Consider the following 6,218-nt stretch of genomic DNA (forward strand, 5'->3'; position numbering starts at 1 on the left):
GGCTAGAATGACAGGAAAAGATAGTGACAAATGTTGGAGGGGATGTGAGAAAACTGGGACATTGATGCATGTTGTGGAGTTGTGAATGGATCCAACCATTCTGGAGAGCAATCTGGAATTATGCTCAAAAAGTTGTCAAATTGTGCATACCCTTTGATCCAGCAGTGCTACTACGGGGCTTATCCCCCAAAGAGATACTAAAGAAGGGAAAGGGACCTGTATGTGCCAAAATGTTTGTGGCAGCCCTTTTTGTAGTATCTAGAAACTGGAAAATGAATGGATGCCCATCAATTGGAGAATGGTTGGGTAAATTGTGGTATATGAATGTTATGGAATATTATTGTTCTGTAAGAAATTACCAGCAGGATGAATAGAGAGAGACTTGGAGAGACATGAACTGATGCTGAGTGAAATGAGCAGAACCAGGAGATTATTATACACTTCAACAACAATACTACATGAGGATGTATTCTGATGGAAGTGAATTTCTTCGACAAAGAGAAGATCCAATTCAGTTCCAAATGATCAATGATGGACAGAATCAGCTACACCCAGAGAAAGAACACTGGGAAATGCGTGTGGACTACTTGCATTATTGTTTTTCTTCCCAGGTTATTTTTACCTTCTGAATCCAATTTTTCTTGTGCAACAAGAGAACTGTACAGATCTGCACACATATATTGTATCTAGGATATACTATAACATATTCAACATATATAAGACTGCCTGACATCTAGAGGAGGGGTAGAGGAGGGAAGGGAAAAGTTGGAACAGAAGTGAGTACAAGGGATAATGTTGTAAAAAATTATCCAGGCATATGTTCTGTCAATAAAAAGCTATAATTAAAAAAAAAAAAAAGAATTGTTAGGTTTTTCTGAAACCATGCCTTTCATCATTTCTTACAGCATAATAATACTCCATCACAATCATATATCACAATCCAAACACATTCACATATCATAATGTGACTAGCCATTCCCCAAATGATGGGATAGGAGAAAGAAGGAATTTAACTTTCCCTCCACCCCTTGAATAGTGGCAAATGCTCATTTTGCTCAGTTAAAGTGAAGGAAGAATTGGGCAGGCTGAAAATGTTCTACTTTTTTTAAAAATTGGAATTCTGGAAGATGAAGACACTTCTGGAAGAACCATCATGATGATCGCCCAAGGAGGAGCCCAATTGCAGTTCACACTTGTTAATACAAGTTGATGATGGAGGTACTGAAAAAAAACACATTTGTAAAATGTCACTTTGATTGGTAAAATTAAAAAAAAAATACATACAAAAGTATGTAGTCACCTTGGGTGTTGAGGTCTATCCTCTCATGTTTCATACAAACAGAGGTCCTATTAAATATGTTAGGGATACGACTGGCCAAGAGAAATGTGGTGGTCTGAAAGATGGTTATTACATCCAAGCTCAATGCGCATTTATAATGTTTGATGTAATATCAACAGTTACTTAGAAGAATGTACCAAACTTGCATAGAGATCTGGTACGAGTATATGAAAATAATCCCTATTATGCTGAGTGGCAAAAAGTAGATATCAAGGACAGAAAAGTCCAAGTGAAATCAATTGCCTTCCATAGGAAGAAGAATCTCCAGTACTATGACATTTCAACCAAAAGTAACTACAACTTGTGAGAAGCTTTTCCTTTGACTTGCTAAAAAACTTATTGGAGACTTTAATTTGGAGTTGGTTGTCACACCTGCTTTATTGCCTTCAAAGATTGTCAGCAGCACTGGCAGCACAGTATGAGCAGGACTTACAGATTACAGACTTACAGATTACAGAGCAGGATTTACAGACAAATGTGCTCCCTGATGAACATGATGACTTGTGAAAGGGAATGAATGTAAAGCTTAGCATCAGAGGTCTAGCTTTATAGGCAACTGTCCTATGATATCAGTGGTATAGCGTGTTTGCCACTTTATTATATAGCTAAGCAGAACATACGCTTAATCTTTGGGATACTGAAGGAAATGAAAGGGCTTCAGAGTGAAGTGGCAATTCAAAAAATATAATTCATATTTTGGACCTGCATATTTAGCTGTTTTTGACTGCAATTACTTCCCTTTGAGTTTCAAATATAAGACTGCTGCAGTCCCATCACAGTACTCAGTGGTGAATCTTGTTTGTTATTGTCATTCCCATTTCTTTTTCATTTAGATCATAGTTATATTTAAAATATCTAAGCAAATGAATTTTATCCCTTGTTTACAATAAGTATTTTAAAACCTGTTTTATAAGGTATGTGTAGATGTGTACCATATTACTATTTAAATGGACTTCACATTTTTATGATTAATTATTTTTAAAATGTATTTCAAACATCAGTAAGATACATCTGAGTCATACATTTCATAAAATAAAGATAGAGGCTGGACAGATTAAAAACTGTGTGCCATTGTTAGATGAATGGTTACAACTTGGTAGTAAAGTTTAAAGAGTTTTTTTGATTTTTTAATTAAAGCTTTTTATTTACAAAACATATGCATGGGTAATTTTTTAACACTGACCCTTGCAAAACATTTTGTTCCAATTTTTCTCCTCCTTCCTCCTACCCTCTCCCCTAGATGGCAGGTAGTCTAATATATGTTAACTATGTTAAAACATATGTTAAATCCAATATATGTATACATATTTATACAGTTATCTTGCTACACTAGAAAAATCAGATCAAGAAGGAAGGGAAAAAACTGAGAAAGAAAACAAAATGCAAGCAAACAACAACAGAGAGAGTGAGATTGTTGTAGTCCACACTCAGTTCCCATGGTTCTCTCTCTGGTTGTAGATAGTTCTCTTCACTGAACAAGTGGAACTGGTTTGCATCATTTCATTGTTGAAGAGAGCCACGTCTATCAGAACTGATCATCATATATAGTCTTGTTGCCGTGTATAATGATCTCCTGGTTCTGCACATTTCACTTAGCATCAGTTCACGTAAGTCTCTCCAAGCCTAAGATGGCTTGTGACAGAAGGGTAAAGTTAAAGATAAAATAATCACATAAGTGTTGTATATTTTTCCTATGTATGAGCTATCAATAGAATAGAATTTTAATTTATGTGGATTGAGTATCATTTGAATGCAGCTTTTGAAAAACTACATTGCTTAACATCCATGGGAATGGTAACCATGCTTTAAAGGGTTGCTTGAGGTGATTATGGAAATAACCTAGACTCTTGTTAACTTCAACTTTGATAAGCTTTAAATCCACCGTAGGAAAAGTATTCTTGTTGGGAAGGAAGCATATCAAGACAAAAGTTATAAATCAGGTAATGCTATGATGACCATCACTGGAATAGTTAGAAAATGGACCATATTCAGTGATGTCAATCTAAATTGAAGCCTTGGAATGAGTTTTGTATTTTGGGTTCTATAATAAAAGTGAAGCATCTTAAAAAAAAAAAAAATATATATATATATATATATATATATATATATATATATATATACCAGAATTCTACCTCAGTTTAAGGATATCTCCAGACTGCAACATTTATTTTGTAATATTCTTCTCTTCACATTTTAAGAAATGGTAGGTGTTGATCCTGACAATCCAGGAAAAGGAAAGAAGAAAAAAGAAAGGAATAAATGCTAGAAATGATGCCAGTGTGTGTGGCATGGAAAACTGAAACTGTTTGCACTAATTGTGTTTTTCCAGAGGTTATTCAGGTCAAAAACTGAGATTAGCAGATATTAAAGTCCTGAGACAGAAAATGTTTGTGGCAGCCCTTTTTTGTAGTGGCTAGAAACTGGAAAATGCATGAATGCCCATCAATTGGAGAATGGTTCGGTAAATTGTGGTATATGAATATTATGGAATATTATTGTTCTGTAAGAAATGACCAGCAGGATGAATACAGAGAGGCCTGGAGAGACTTACGTGAACTGATGCTAAGTGAAATGAGCAGAACCAGGAGATCATTATATACATCAACAACGATACTCTATGAAGATGTATTCTGATGGAAGTGGATTTCTTCGACAAAGAGAAGATCTAACTCAGTTCCAATCGATCAATGATGGACAGAAGCAGCTACAACCAAAGAAACACTGGGAAATGAGTGTAAACTGTTTGCATTTTTGTTTTTCTTCCCAGGTTATTTTTACCTTCTGAATCCAATTCTCCCTGTGCAACAAGAGAACTGTATGTTTCTGCACACATATATTATATCTAGGATATACTGTGACATATTTAACATATATAGGACTGCTTGCCATCTGGAGGAGGGGGTGGAGGGAGGGAGGGGAAAAGTCAGCACGGAAGTGAGTGCAAGGAATAATGTTGTAAAAAATTACCCAGGCATATGTTCTGTCAATAAAAAGTTATAATAAAAAAAGAAAATAAGCAAAAAAAATGTACTTTCATTTGAATATTTAAAAAAAAAATCCTGCGACAGACTTACAGGCCAGCTTTGGTAATCTATCCATCAGCAAAGGGAGAGGAACCAGAAAGAGAGTGATAAGGAAAGAAAAAAAAAGTTTAAAACACCAAAATTTATCAAACAAAAAAAAAGGTTTGGTAAGAGAACAATTCAAAACAAATCAATGGAGATCATAAGTCTAGTAATTATGAGTAGAACTTCGAAGAAAATATGAAATTTGGGGCAGCTAGGTGGCGCAGTGGATAGAGCACCAGCCCTGAAGTCAGGAGGACCTGAGTTCAAATTTGGTCTCAGACACTTAAAACGTCCTAGCCCAGGCAAGTCACTTAACCCCAATTGCTTCAGCAAAGAAATATATACATATGTGTATATGAAACTGATTTTTATAAGCATTGTAATGTGAAGGAACATAAACTAAAGTATGATGAACAAAATACTTAGAACAACTTTGAGATCAGAGAAGAAATTGCAAAATAATTCAAAAGAGAGATAAATCCATAAAAAGAAGAGAGTAAGGATGAATCTAAGCCAGAACTTGGAGCTTTAACTCAGAATTATAAAATGTATTTATGGCATTTGAAAAACTGAATACATTGTACTACCTGCCATCTGGAGGATAGGGGAAATTTTGGGACAGAAGGTTTTTGCAAGGGTCAATGTTGAAAAATTACCTGTGCATATGTTTTGTAAATAAAAATCTTTAATAATTAAAAAAAAGAAAAACTGAATACGTAACAGAATCTATCTAAAGGAGTGGAAGAGAGGTGAACAAATTTGAAATATGAAAGTACTGAAGTGTAAGAAAATATGGTAGAAAAAAAAGCAAGCAGCTACAATAGTAAAGAACATATGATTTCAATGCAAACCAAAGTGGTTGATTCTCTTTGAAAACAGGATGATCAAAAATAACTTATTGACCATGAAAAATATGTTTTTAATTGACTAACATAATATAGGAAATAATACTGAAAAAAATGTGCAGAACCTCACAACACAAACAACAAAGCATTATTCAAGAAAATTCAAGATTGCCATCAGAAGAAAGCAAAAAAGAAAAGAAAATTCTGTTCATCACACTTCAGCACTTGAAATAAATTTAACAGTTCCTATTACATGGATCTAAACAGTGCAAAAAGTTGAATTTTCAATGAAAGCAAAAAAAAAAAAAGTGAGCAGAATACTTTCCTCTTCAACCTTTGACTCTTTTGATCACTTTCTCCTTGATAGTCTCTCCTGTTTAGGTTTTGGGACAGCACTCCCTTCTGCTTCTCTTCCCACTTAGCTGATTGCTCTTTCTCTGTCTCCTTTATTGGCTCCCCATCCAGATAACATCCTTTAATTATAGTTATCCCATAATGTTCTACCTTAGTTCTTTTCTTTTCTCTCTCTCTACTTCTTCTTGTTGATTTCATCAGTTCCCAGAGATTTAATTACCATCTCTATGCTAATGATTCTCAAATTTTCCCATGCTATCTTAAGTTCTCTCTTGACCTCTAATCTCTTATATCCATAAGCTTTTTAGACATTTTGAAATATAAACTCACTATGTTGAAAGCCAAACTCATTGTTCTCCTTCCCCCTCCCAAAAAAAAATCCTCTCTACCTCTTACCTTCCCCTTAACTGAAATGAGTAACACTGTTCTCTCAGTCCTTCATGCTCATAATTTAGGTGTTATCCTTGACTCCTCACCAGATCTTACCCATCCATATCCAATCTGTTGCTCAAACCTGTTGATTTCACCTTTGCAATATAGCTCAATTATAATTCTCTCTCATCTGACCCTGCCACCATTCCAGTGCAGACCTCATCACCTCATGCAAGGACT

The 6,218-nt window shown here is 34.9% G+C and overlaps 1 pseudogene; it reads left to right on the top strand.

The window, feature by feature from the left end:
* Positions 1–1,014: 1,014 nt before the first annotated feature.
* Positions 1,015–1,846, top strand: LOC100934066 (annotated as a pseudogene).
* Positions 1,847–6,218: the final 4,372 nt, after the last annotated feature.

This window comes from Sarcophilus harrisii, chromosome 1, assembly GCF_902635505.1.
Source record: "Sarcophilus harrisii chromosome 1, mSarHar1.11, whole genome shotgun sequence".
Taxonomy (NCBI): domain Eukaryota; kingdom Metazoa; phylum Chordata; class Mammalia; order Dasyuromorphia; family Dasyuridae; genus Sarcophilus; species Sarcophilus harrisii.